Genomic DNA, 14136 nt, shown 5'->3' on the forward strand with positions numbered 1-14136 from the left:
TGTTCTGCACCCAAATATTGTAATTAAACATTTCAAAAGAGGCGAACCTCTTTTGAGGGATTTCAGGGATTTGTATTTTGTGCAGAAAGTGTCCTTAATCTCTCATAGCTACTTTAAATATTTGAAGACATTATTAAACGCTTGAAATTTTAGCAATGCTAACTATGTTGTAGGAGTAGTATGGGAACTCTTGCTAAATATTTTATTTTTATACCTTTTTTTCCCTCTGGAATAAGCTAATAGTGAACTGACAATTGAACCACCATCAGCGCCTTGGTGTAGGAATAATGTAAACACTATCTTGCCTGCCTGTATGGCACCTTCACCAGCATCGAAACCTGCTGGCCAGGAGCTGCTGTTTTTCCAGAATGTAACCCTGGCTAGTCTCTCGAATTACATTCTCAGATTCTGCATGCATTGTAGAGAAAGGGAAAAAGGAAATCTTTTAAAAGCACAGTATTATTGTAGATCTGGCTCAGCCCTGAGTGAAATCACATGTGGGTGATAAGCAGTCTACGGAAAGGAGGCAAGTCATGAAAATCACAATTTTACGTGGAGGAGTTCAGAAGTTTTGCTCACCATCCCTTGATCTAACCTGTCAATCTTGAACACATGGAAGTTATTAGTGCAACACCGTAGTGTTAAATAGACCCAAGAATGCAGATAAACGAAGGAGATTTTTACCATTGACTCATATCCATTCCAAAATATGACAAACACAACTATTAAAATTCCAGGTATGCATATTTTAATCTTTGTGGGTGCACACATGATTTATCCAAGTCTGTATATGCCATTTATATCCATGTAATTAGTTCAATTGGGGGATACTTTCATTTGTGCATTTTTACTGGGTATGGCAATGAATTGTGGGCAGTTCAATACTTTTCTGTGAATCAGACTTAAATTTGATTAAGAATACAACCCATTTAAGCATCCATCCCCCAAACCTGCAACAATTGTCCACGACTTTTACTACTTTGCCTGCTAGCCAAATTAATGCAGGTCATTAATCACAAGGAGCCTACATTTTACGATTCAAGGATCCTTTTTGCAAAGGTTCTCACCCATCTTGCTGCCCCCTTCCCTCACACATACACACACACACACACGCAGAATGGCCCCTGTGTCTGAGAGTCCAGCTTTGCAGACACAAGCTCCTCCCTTTGGAGCTCGTCCTTAGTAGTTTCTGTTGTAAATGCCGTAAGTTGGAGAGGGCCCGAGCTGCATTAGCAGCTGAGTGTTAGCGAGCCTTGGGCACCGAGAGGAATTGCCACAGCGGAAGGTAACGCCGGACTGCAGCGCGGCACGTCGGTGTCTTGGACGGAATCCATCTCCACTGCGGAGTTATCACGAGGAGAGCAGAACAATATGGCCAGGAGCCTGGTGGGAGAAGACAGTGCTCCCCTCCGCAAGCCAACTCCCTCGGTCTGCGTCATCGCCGATTCAGGGGCGCGCCCCTTCTCTTTCTCCTCTTTCCCCCTCGCGGTTCCCCCGCCCCTTACCCGTCTGCGCCCCCCCTCTCCCGCCCCGTGTACCATGATTGCTTCTTGGAGTCAAATTGGGATTTCTATTCCCAGACTTAACTTGCTGCCACTAACTACGGCCCGCAGAGAGCAGTTGGGGTGAAGAAATGGTTTGAAAAACAGAAAAAATTAGAGTTGAACTTCCCAAGGATAAAAATAAAAATAAAAGCCCACAGTCATTTTTAAATTGCCATACAGAGAATCCTGGTTCTGAAGTCCGTCCAGACTTTGATCTTGATTCAGGACTTAATCTACCAAGTATCCCCAGCACATTTACCAGGAAGTTCAGTGAAACGCACACCCTAAGCCATTAGGAATGCACACGCATCTGGGACCACCGGAAGGATACCCACATAGAGTTCTGGACTCGAGGCTTAGTGCTCAGGTGCCGAGTCGGCTGAAAACGCATCCCAACACGTCTGCACGTATGGATACGTGCGTGTGTGTCCGTGTGTGCGCGCGTAAACAGCTTCCCGTAACTGGATCTGCGGCAGCCTTAGTCCTTGAGAAGAAGGGGCGACAACTAGCCGCTGGGATCGTGATTCAGTGCTATTAGGGGAAGAATTATCTGTGTCTGAGTCATCGCGAGCCTCCAGACTTTGCCCGCAGTGTGGTAGAACTTTGTGCTGATGAGACAATAGTGGAGCGTGTGCGTTTCCTACAGGGCAGACCATTCCGTGGCTGGGGGAAGCCTCGGGCCTGCGCCTGGCCGCGGGGGCCCGGCCCCCTCCCCCCGCCACGCAGCCCCCCGAGCCTGGCCGGCGCCGGAGTCCCCGCGGGGCGGGCGCGTCCGAGGCGCGCGAGGGCGGCGCGGGGTGGGGGCCGGGCGCGTGGCGGGCCCCGCGCGCCCTCGCGCGTCCCCCGCGCCCGGGCGCAGCTGGCGCGGTCGGTCTAGTGCAGCGCTCGGCTCCGCGCCTCGGGCGCTCGGCTTCACCTTCAGAGGCGCGGGGCGTGCGCGTCCTTCTCCCCGGGCCCGCCGCCTCCCGCCAAGGTAGGGGCCGTGGTGGGGGTGGGGGCGCCGCGGGGTCCGCAAGGGGCGGGGGCGCGGGGCGCGGGGCCCCGGGCCTGGCGGTGCCGGGGACCCTGGTGTGCGCCGCGGGGGTGAGGGGCGGGGAGGGGCTCCCGGGCGCGGGGAGGGCGGCTTGGCTTCCCAGTGGGTAGTTGCTCCGCTCCGCAATTCCAGGAGAGCAAAGATGCAACTTCGGGCGGCGAGGCGAGCGCTGGGAGGTGGTTTTTACCGCAGTGGAGGGGCGGGGTGGGGGCCGGGTGGGAGCGCGGAAGAGGCTCTGGCTTTGTACACTTCGTCAAAGGCGACGCGGGAGGAGGGGAGCTCGGATGCGCTCTCCATCCATTAGGAGACAAAGAGCAAATTGCCTTACTTTAAAGTAAAACGCTCCGGCTAATGAAGGTGGGTGATGGGGCTGCGGGGCCCGAGGAGCCGCTTCAATTATTAAGGGTTTGGCTGATGGGATCGATGCCTGTGGGCACCAAGCGCTGCTTCCTCGGGTACGTGTTGGCGTGTGTGTGTGTGTGGGGGGGTGTTTTGCCTCCCCCTCCCCTGGCTGCATGCCCATTAGCTGGGAGCGTATAAGTGACCCTAACATTAAAGAAGTGAGTGCGCCTGGAAGGGAAGTTAGGGCCGGGTGGGGGTGGGGGTCGAAGATTCCCTCAGTAGGGGTAGGGAGAGGAGTCAGGGTGGCAGGGACTCCTAGCAAGATGCAACCAGCCTGGCGGGGGTCGGAGCGGGGGTGGGGGAGGTATTGATCGCGATATGTACCCGGGTATATACGAGAAAAGAATTCTGTGGCGTGTGTGGTGTGTGTGGGGGGGGGGGCGGGGGGGAGCGGTGGTTGGAAAAGCGCCTCGTCTGCCATTTCCTGGGAGAACTAACATACTGAATAGTTACGATCAGTATTTAGAATAAACCGCCTCGTCAAGTTTTAAAGAAACTTTGTATGAATAAGTTTGTTAAAAGGCAACCGAGTTGTGATTTAAAACAGCGGTTTATGGAGGAGGTTGGTGTGGGGTGACAATCAGTGGTAGTAGGCAGGGAAGCCAGTGGAGCCTTGCAATTAGGGACCAGAGAGACCCAGCCTTTTACCCGAAAATGTGGGTCTGTAAGTCAGCCCCATTTATTACCCGCGTTAAGAAGCTCCCCGCAGCAGACCCGGATCAGACCAGGGGCTTCTGGGTTTGTGTGTCTGTATCTTACTCATTCTGCTGGCTTACTGATAAAGAATTACTTGGTCTCCGGGTGTGCAAAGATCAACTTGCTCAGCCCTCTTTTTAAATATATTCATTCTGTGCCTTATTTAATCCAGATGCACAAAAAGCCATTTGCTGCTTCATTGTTGGTTTACATTTTTTGAAAAGGCGACTGGTGTAACCTGTGGAATTTGAAATGCAAATAGAAGCCTGTGGGAGTTGAGGCAGAACAAATCAGCATTTATAAAGTGAAAAAGATTTAATGTCTTTGAAATCATTGCAGAGGAAAAAAACTGGAGGGGGGTGATTTTTTCAGGGAGTGAATTGTGACGTCAGGTTTTGGAAAAGATGTTATTTTTAAGGTCTGAAACCCGGGTATATAAAGTGCTTACAGGAAAAACAGATTACAAGATTAACATCTGTTAACATGATCGTTTATCTCCAGCCAAAAATAGGTCAGTTCTTTCTTAAGGAAACACGATTGCTGGCGCATGCTTAAATAATAAAATTAAAATAATGAGTTCATAAATTAGGACCGGCATTTGTTATAATCTGATCTGTGAAAAACATTTTTTAAATTTCGAGATCAATAAAGGTCAGCGTCTTTTTTGGGCGTTGAGAACAACTCTTCACTCTACATCCACCCCTCCGGATGACCCCCACCTCCTCACTCCTAGATCCCTCTCCGCCCCCACCCCGGATTGCTAATTTCCCTTTTCATCCATTGTGGAAGTACAAAATATATTTAAATGGATATTGTCTGACGCCCCCGTCGTTAAAGAAAGCAAACTCTCTGCGCAGATGGCTAACTTTCAGGGCTCTGCTGTTGTTTTACCATTAAATGAAACGGTAGGGAGGGAAGGGGGAAAAAAAAAAAGGAAACAGCCTTGCAAAGTCTCCCTGCCCCCTGGGTGTGAGTGACGGCTCTATTGGCCAATCCGCAGCGGCTTTCTCCATCCCGGAGGTAATTTGGAGTGTGTGTGTGCGCGCGCGCGTGCATGCGCCCATGTGTATGCACACTGTTAAGTGCTACTAGCCCCGCGCATCCGCAGGCTCCTGATGTGCACAGCTCTGTGCTGTAGACGTGGACACGCTTTTAGCTGAGTCTGGGCAGCTAGATGGGCACACAGCAGTCCAAATGGAGACCCTGCCTCCTCAGAGTGTCCTCTTGCAAAGAATGGGCGTTAAGAGGTGCTTTCGGATTCAAGTCGAAACCTGCAGAAGGGGAAGAAAACAGGAGTGATATGATTATGCTTCTCAGCAACCGGGGAATCGAAATGTGCGGTTCCTTCTGTCTCGTTCCCACGCGGCAGGCGCGCCCTCGCGCGCTTGGGGTCCGGGTGACGGAGCCCACTCGCTGGGCGCAAAGCGTACAAACAACGGGATTGTTGAAATTGGTGTGAATTCCGTAGAAAAGTGAAGGACAGCATGAACCTTACAACTTCATATTTTATTGTGTCACTGAAAGTTCATACTTAGCCCATGGCAAATTCTAGAATGTGACCCGCTCACGGTCAGTGAAAGTTCTGCTGCCCACCCGACTTACGAGTGCGGAGCGCCTGCCGGGTGTCCACCGCACAATGGGCACATTCACGGGCGGAGTGCGTCCCGGGCCGCCCCACGCTTCGTACCGGCCTAATCTGGCACCAACTTCCCCGGGAATATCGGTAGTGGTGTGTGGACGTGTATGGACCAGACCTGGCCACGTAGCATCTCTCTCGCCGTGCTCTGGATGCTGTGCCACTTCATTCCGGGATGGATGCTGCCGCTGCATCGGACGGGTTAAGGATCCACGTGTGACCCCTCCTTCCCCGGACACCCCTTTAGGGAGACCCCTGGGAGGGGCCCCGCGCCCCGCCTTCGTCCACGCACGGTGTGCCCGTCTTCCGGGCCGCACCGAGGTTACCCCGAGGGTCCGTGGGCGACCCCAGGGACCTTCGTCGTACCCCCGGCAAGAACCTAACTCAGTTACAAGGTAGTGTCCGACCCCGATCCTCCTGTTCCGGCCATTTTCGGCCCCCAAACCCGAGTTCGATCCGATCCTGCGCCCTCCCGCCCCCACCCCTGTGAACTCGCGGAGTGAGGAATGGGCAGCAGGGGGGAGGTGTCGCGGGATTAAATCATTCCTATTTATGTATCTCCTAGTGAGCGGCGCTGGGCCCGGGGCGCCGCGGGGAGGCGGGGCGGAGGCGGGGCGGGGGCGGGGGGATTTACCTGCCCGCCCCGGGGGCGGGGGCGGTGGCCGCTTGTTGCTGGGCTGCCAGGGGGCGGGCCGTGGGCGGGGCGGGTAGAGCAGAGAGGTGGGGGAGGGCCCGGCCCGCGCCCCCGCCCCCCGGCGCCCGCCCCCCGCCCCCGTCATGTGGAGCGGACGTCACTCGCCTGCACTGTAACCCAAGAAGTGAAAGAGACGGGGACCCACGGCCCAACTTCGCACCGTAACAAAGGCGGGGGTCCGTGCGGGCCGGAGGGGGGCTAGCTAGGGAGGGAGCGGGCTGGGGGGGAGGGGTCGGGGAGTGGGGCAGCCGGGTGGGGAGTGGGGGGCCTGGCCGGGGCGGGGGTCTGCACGGGGCGGGGGCGGGGAGTGGGGGGCCTGGCCCGGGGCGGGGGGTCTCCGCTGTGTCGGACGGCCGGGGTCTCGGCCGGGTGGGGGCGGGTAGTGGGCGTCTGGCCCGGGTGTGTGTGTGGGGGGGGTTCCGCGGGGCGGGGGCGTGGGGGGGGGGGGCCGGGGCGTGGGGAGGTCTGCGCGGGGCGGGGGCGGGGAGTGGGGGACCTGGCCCGGGCGGGGTGTGTGTGCTGGGCGGGGAGGGTGTTTTTGCGCGGCCAGGGGGCGGGGGTCTGCGCGGCGGCTCGGGCCGCGCTCCGGGGGCCGAGGCGCTGCTGAGGCCAGGTAATTGGTTTCTATTTTAAACTTCACTTTGTTCTGGCGGAGGTGGGGCGGTGGGAAAGGCGTGGCCCCCGAGGACGATTACATAAGTATTCACACCTGATTCGGTCCCGGCCGGGGCACCGCGCGCGGCTGCGGGTGGGCGGCGCTGGGGCGCCCGCCGGCTGTCCCCGCGAGGGGCTGCCGCGCGTGGGTGTGGCGTTCTGCCTGCGTGGCCTCTTCCCGTCCCGGCGGCGAGCAGCCCGCGTGGACGCGGGGGGCTGTTCCTGGAAGCCGAGATGTGCCCGAGGGCGTGGGGCCGGGCCTGCCAGCGGGGTCCACTGCGTAACAAAGGGCAGGGGCTGCGGGACCCAACAGCAAGTCACAAAAGGAACTTTGGACGGTGGTCTTAATTAAATATGCCTTGGGAAGGCATTTCCCTCATGAACCTGCCATTAAGTCTGCAATCCTGATTAAAGATGATTTAAAAACTGGTGGCTCTCCATCCTGTGGCCGTGTAATAAAATGCCATTGAAGTGCTGACCGGAGTGGGAGCAGGGCTGGATATTCCCCCAGCAGGATCCTCTCCAGATTATTTTTTAAGCCGCCCTATTAATATGATTGGAGTATTTTGGTTTTGGAATGTAAGTGCTACTTTAAGAAACTAGGCATGCTTGCTATTTGATAGGACACTCTCTACTGCCGCGTAAAAAAGCTCGCTTTATCATTTTATCATTGGTTTCCTTCATTTTCTCTTACATTCTTTGATTGTGGCATCCAGAGGGCTGTGCTATTTATGTTTACGCGGACCCGCTAGAATTAAATATACCCCATGCCTCTGCGCCTGATTCGGAGCTTCCCCCTCTCGGAGAAATTGGGGAGCGAGCTGCGTGCGCGAGCTGGCCTGGAGCCTGGGGCCCGGAGCCGGTCATCCGAGGAGGACATCTTTAGTTTCCCTAGGCTCCGGTGCCCTCTCAGAGCGGCCCAACCAGGAGCCACGCTGGGCAAGCCTCGGGGACTGGAGTCGGAGACAAGCACGCTGAGACGCAAGCCTGTGGGTCTAGGATTTTTCTTAGTTCATTGGGAGGACTTTGTTTTCTTAAATTAGCTCATTTGAATATACTGAAATATTCCGAGCACGTTAACATTCTAAAAAAAATAACAGTCCCCAGGGATGTGTAATAAAACTAACCAGGAAGAGTGGGAATGCCTCTCAAATGAAACAAAGCAGCAAAGCAGCACTTCTGGTAGGTACAGTGTTCAGCCTTGGAGACAGAGAGGAGTTTGCTTATTTTTATTTCTGGAAACATTTGCCAGAGTCCTCTTTCCAAATGGCCTAGTAACTGAAACCTGCTAGATCAAGAACTTCAACGTTGCCTTATGTGGCTGATACTCATCCCTGGTGAGTGTAGTTTACGTCATGGGTGTTAATCCCATTGTTACTGGTAAACAGCCTTTCAAGTTGGCTGGACAATTTAGAGATTCAAGTTTTCCTGGGACTTTGAAGTCCTCTGTGTGTAACTTTGGAGGATGTGGTCCGGAGACCTTACAGGAGGGAAGAGAATGAGAGATGTTTTTGAACGCTGGTCAACAAACGGGAAAAGCATGTTGTTTCCGTGCCCCCAAATTGAACTTTACTTACCTTACTTGCTCCTGCACGGAGATGCTTGAGTTTTAGAGGTGACCCATTTGATGTGGATGTTGTGTAACAACAAGAATGTGGAAAAGAAAAGAGGCTTCTTTAGAGAATACTGGAGAATGAGGTATGCTCTCCCAGACGGGTTTTCAGTCTTACCAAATAGGGAAAAGTGGTAATGTTGAGTAGAGTTTAGTCATGGGCTGTTCTTGAAAAACCAGCATTTGGTTTAATGGGTCGTCGTAGATTTTTATGTATTAGTTTTCCAGGATACCTATTGGTCTTATTTGTAATTTACCAGGAGTCTATTAAACAGGCATTTTGTGGGAGTGGCTATAAGTCTGGCTGGAGTTGTGTGTAGAGTTTCAAGTGCATTATACCTTAATGTCTTAGGAATAGGAAACCGGGGTAGAGGCTGGTTACGTTCAGCTCGAAGGAGCTTGTGCAAATGCCTGCGCTTTCCTTTTATAATGTGCTTGTTTTCACTGTTCAAGACAGGACGCTATTTTGGGTTTTATTGCATTTTCAACTTTGGAGAACAGGGCAAGTGTTAATTATATAATTAAAAGTGGTATCTTGCTTGCAACTAGATTTGTGACTGAATAAAGCATCTGTATTAAAGCTGCAGGAAACAGAACTTTTTTGTCGGTGTTTGAAGGCCAAATTTAGCTGGAGACATCCAGACTTTCTCAAGGGCATGGATTGAAGTAGAAGTAAGACATAATGGAAGAAAGCAAAAGAACGTTACATTCATTTGATTACATATCTGCATTATAAATATTTGAATATAGAAGTAACATTCCTTCCTCAAAAGCAGACCTCTTACGTGCTGTAAGAGTTTATACATTTTAGGGCTTGGATGGAGCTCTTCTGACACAATCAAGTAGTTCTTTCAGAAATGCATCTCTTTGCTGCCCTAACCCCTCCCCCTCAAAAGTTCTAGAGGCTGTGTGAAAAGTTTAATTAGCCCTCCTCTGCCTGACTGAAGTCCAGAGAAAGCTAGGGGCCGTGCTCCACCCTCACCGAGCAGACTGTGCGTGCGCTGCCCTGACCGTCGGTGGACTCCTGCTTTGTACTTGAACTGACCACTGAACTAGCAGCCAGTACTTAGACCTTCCGTGGATTGCTTACCACTTGGCACCTTTGACCCTTGCTTCCAGAATTAGTGATGTCTAAATGTGCAGAGTGATTGTGTCACGCAGACCATGACTCTATGGATAGGAAATGACATGCTTTTTGGATTTGCGTCTTTCAGGTGAAGTGCAGAGTCCGGACGTGGGTGGTTCTGAGGTCTCCCTGTATGTTAGGGGGATAGATTGTAGGCTGAAGTATCTCGAAGGCAGGTGCAAATGTCAGCTGCAGGTAGGCGTTCGTGGGCTGCCAGCTTGCCCAGGAGTTTGGGTACCACCAATTCTTCAACTCCTGCCCTGTGTTTGGCTTGGCGCTAACTGGTGGCATGGGCCAATCGGTGTGACTGTAACCCTCTTCTCCCTCCTGTCCTGTCCTCCCTCTGGGGCTGTCACTGCCAACCTTTCCCCCCCGATGGCCAACATTGGGTGTTGGCAGCACCCTGCTACGGGTCTGAATGTGTCTCAGGGCCACGTGAGTGACGGCATTTTTCGGATTCAGGCCTTGGCCTCAGTTCTCACTGGTCCCAGAAACAAGGGAGTTTGGGGTGGGAGAGGTGGGACTTTTCTCTTTGATGGAGCCGTCACCTCTGCCTGTAGTGGGTAGAGATCCTTCGCCTACCTTTCTCACCAGAGTGGAGTTGGGGGGGGGGCGCGGGGGGTTACAGAACATCCTCTTTATCATCAGACTCTAGCTGGAACTATCTTACAGTTTTCAGGAATATTGGTGACTTGTCACAAACCCGTTTAAGAAAGGAATCACATCAAATGTTTCTGAAGAATTTACTAATAAAATTAACCTTAGAATAATGAAGAAAAACTTTCACTATGAATTTAGAATGTCTCATACAGTTCTTTAAAATGAATGTTTATTTTAAAATTAATTTTCTTTGACAGAGGACTATTTTAGGGGTATGACTTTAATAGCTATGGGATGCATGTACAGGCCCTATAAACGCATCCCTTGTATTTGAAATTTGTACCCCCACTAAGCTATATCAAGTATATTTTAGACGGACTGGTAAAAATTAGCGGTTGCAACTGTCCGTTTTGTGTATTCCTTATCCCTTGCCTCTGGCTACACGTGATTTGAACAGCTGAAGCTTTTCTTTCCAAAGCTGGAGCTGGCTGTCATATTTATGTCCAGAATGAGATGTTTTCCAGCGGCATACATTCGAATTGTAAAGAAGTGTAATTTTGTGGCTCTCAACATTCCTTAAAAGTAGTTCTCCAAAAAGATCAGGCCTTTATTCTTTGATTCCACTGGTACTGAAAAATCACAAAGTAGGAGTAATTAGAAAAGCAACTACTTTGAGAACGTAAGCATGTAAATATATGTAAAGTAATGAATAAAACGCCACACAGGGGAATGGAAAAAATAAATCATTTAGAAACTGTATTGGGTTTAGATATATTTTACTGTTTATTTCAAATATGAGTTCGTTCTGGTGGATTTTTTCTTTCTGGGTGTGTGTGTGTGTGTGTGTGTGTGTGTGTATTTGGTCAAGAATTTAATCAAGTTGTTTAATCAAAATTTCAGGGATAGGTATTATATGTGATTGTGAAGTTCACACAGTTCCTCAGTGGAGTGCTGAACACTGGGTGAGATTTTTAATATATTTTATTTCAAGACAAAATTAATCTGGCGTGTTATCCCTTCCGAAGCAGGTAGACTGGTCTCTGGCGGCTCCGGCACCCCGGGGAGTTGCTGATGTCAGCTCAGCCTTTGGATACAGCTGTCCTGTTATTTTCTTGCTCATTTAGGGGATGGTGAGCTTAGGCTAACATGTGGTGTTAGCTTTCAGGACATGGTTAAATAGAGACTCTCAAAAATCAACGTTCTCTGTTAAAACTCTGTAGTTTTTCCCCAAATGCTTAAGGATTAAAATAGGATTTTCAGCATTATTTAGTAATACTTGGAAACCCCTGTCTTCAGCTCTTCCCGTGTTAAAGTAAAGGATATTTGTTTAGGAATTTTTCCCTTTGTTTCAGAAAAGGGCAACATGTGTCTGTCTTTGCCATATGGCACTATTTAACCTATATTGCTCAAGCTGACTTGGCATGGTGTTAGGCATTGATTGATTTCAGCGTTCGAGAATGTTCTTTGAAATTTAGTACGGTGAAGGGTGCATCCAGAGCGGTGCGGAGTGACTGCTCGTGGCTTTAGCAGCTTCCTGTTGGATTGGCACGTAAGGGTAGTGAGCAAGTATTGCTTGTTTCTTTCCTGAAATAATTTTTGTGGGAAACAGTTTGGCATTAAATGTTGACTGATTGTATTAATTCGGGGAAATACAGAGCCCAGTGGGAGTAGTTAAAACTTTTGTGGGTTGCAAATAGGCTGATACTCCCTGTTTAGTTCCTAGTTCCTGATTATTTCAGTGATTTTAAGCTAGACCTAAAAAATGTGTTTTTTTCCCCCCTTAAAGACGTGGCATTTTTTTTTTTTTTTTAAATGGGTGGTCGAATCAATGAACAGATGGACAGTCCTGTTCATAGTTTAAACTTCTGTGGTGCTGTTCTGGAATTATCTAGAGGAAGAACAGTGATGCTTTCACTTAGTGATTGACACATACTGCTTTTGAATTTTTGGGTAGTTTTGCGTTTAATTCACTAGAGTGGCTTCTTAGGCGACATCCCGGGAATTTATGAACAGGGAACAGCACGAAAATGGTGCTTCCATTGTTAGCGTCCTGTATGACTGCGGCCTCGCCACCAGAGCTAATGTGTCTCTCGGTACCCCTCTCGTTGAATCTGTCTCGTTAGCTTTCATCATCCTGCTTTTCCTGTTTTAAGGGAAGAAGTAAACACATTTAGACTCATGTGCGTGTGTGTGTGCATGTGCGCGTGTGTGCTTTCAGAACGGAGTGTCTGTGGGCAGGAAGGTGGGCCTGGGTGTCGCCTCCCAGCACTGCAGCGACGTGCGCGGACGTGATGCATAATTTATATTGACATTATCAGTGACACAGAGAGAACATTTTTATGCCAGTTTGAGAAAATATCCTCATCCACATTGATAATCATATCCCCACCAGATTTACATTCATCATACCAAAGCTTTCCGTGTCTTTAGCGTGACCATTAGCATAATGACGATAATTTGTCCCTTTGAGAAACACCACACGTAATTTGCATTAGTGTTATTGTGATGAGTACAGCGCAGCCCAGGTGTTCGGTGGCCGTCCTTATTCCAAAAATGGCTTTCGACTTTTTAAAGAAGCAAGGAAGATGGCCTTCTTCCTAAAGCCAACTTAAAAAACATGACTGGGAGTAAATAAGTGAATTCCTCACATAAAAGTCCTTGCCATAGCAACGTGAACTTGGGGACAATTCTGTAGAGTCGTGGGATTAGTGGTTTAGTGGCAGGATTAAAATTGGCCTCAGTAAATTACCCTGGTGACAGAAAAGCAGAATCTGTTAATGGTTTTACAGGAAGATTGGCTTCTCAGTTGTGTTCTAGATTGATGACAGATCGCGGGCTGCTTAGACTCTGAATTTTGGAAAGGAAGGGTAGTTTTTCTAACAGCTACGCATTTTTGGTATCTGTAGGAATTGATTAGAAAAGGAAGTTACTACAGTTAGGATTTGGGATTTGATTGGAGAGGACGCACAGTCAGGTGTGTACTGTTTGGCTACGGACGGGAGAGGGGCGGCGGCGTGCGCTTCAGGCAGTCATTGCGTGAGGTCTTCCGACTGTCCGTGGACATGAGAGGCCATTTTGGAAAGTGCGTTAGATCTCCTGGGCCACAGAGGCGCCTTTTAGAAGCTTACGGTGGTGGATGAAACTGCACCTTCTTGGCTGGAGCAGAGTTCACGTGGCGCCTTCCTCCAGGGTATGGTTTCCATCTCGGTTAGGAGCTTTAAATCAATTCTATAGAATGACCGTGAAGGAAAACGTTTACTTTCATGACTATTTACCTTTCTGTGTAAATTTATGTTATTTCTGTTTGGACTTGTTTTAGAAGGTTCATCTGGAGGGTTATATATGTGTTATAACTGGTAGGAAGCTTGGAAGTGGTTTGGGGTGAATCCTGACATTTTACGGGAACTGAAACACAGATGGATTTAGTGATTCAGCCGGGGCCACGGCCACAGAGCAGAGCTCAGACAGGTGTCTGGATTCCCAGTTCCCAGTGCATGCTGGAAGCACACAGCAAGGGGAGGTAGGTGAAAACCCACTTTCAAGGTGACCTTACTGAGCGCTCATGTAGTGCCACGGAGTGTAGACCTGGCAAGTGATGGGGTATTTCGGACTGTGGATACTATACTGCCCCACTTCAGTCTTACCTTCTGATGCTCAGCTCTAGCCCCAGAGAGAAGAAAAAATGTGGGCTAAATGTTTGCCTCTCTCGGTGGGGATATCGTGTTAGTGTGAGAACCGGACGGGTCATCCCACTCCAAGGCTCCTGCAGCATTGCCCAGCTCAGGCGAGGAGGGAACCCAGATCACCAAAGACCCCGCAGCTGTTTGCACAGATTTCCAGCTCAGCACGGGGCCAGGATATAGATTTTCTTGGGAAGCCCAATGGTAGCACTGATCATAACATCCCTTTTTATGAGACAGTAGTTATAGAAAGTAAATGACCAGCATGGGATAGAAAGCCCTAAAAGAAAAAAAAGAAGCCACCAAAAATTTCAGGGAAAGGGATCAGAGAAGACAAATGATAATTGTTGATGGACCGCCAGTGTCTCATGGGCATCCTGTCCTAAGTGCAGCTGACGATGGAGTGCAGGAGGGTTGGTGGACAGCAGGCATCTGCCTGCTGGCTGCTCTGAGCGATGG

The 14136-nt window shown here is 50.1% G+C and overlaps 1 protein-coding gene across 7 annotated transcripts in view; it reads left to right on the forward strand.

Annotated features, from left to right (window-relative positions):
* The first annotated feature begins 2416 nt into the window (after positions 1 to 2416).
* The window catches only part of ZNF516 (zinc finger protein 516), a 196983-nt gene continuing 185263 nt past the window's right edge, over positions 2417 to 14136 (forward strand). For 6 of the 7 annotated variants that reach the window (XM_048218441.2, XM_044383093.3, XM_048218437.2 and 3 more), the window contains exon 1: positions 6101 to 6181. The gene's annotated coding sequence lies outside the window, so the exon portion shown is untranslated. Of the gene's footprint in view, positions 2518 to 6100; positions 6182 to 14136 lie in introns of those variants that run through there. The other variant, XM_044383092.3, reaches the window with a different exon arrangement.

The sequence above is a fragment of the Ursus arctos genome, unplaced genomic scaffold (genome assembly GCF_023065955.2).
Source record: "Ursus arctos isolate Adak ecotype North America unplaced genomic scaffold, UrsArc2.0 scaffold_17, whole genome shotgun sequence".
Classification (NCBI taxonomy): domain Eukaryota; kingdom Metazoa; phylum Chordata; class Mammalia; order Carnivora; family Ursidae; genus Ursus; species Ursus arctos.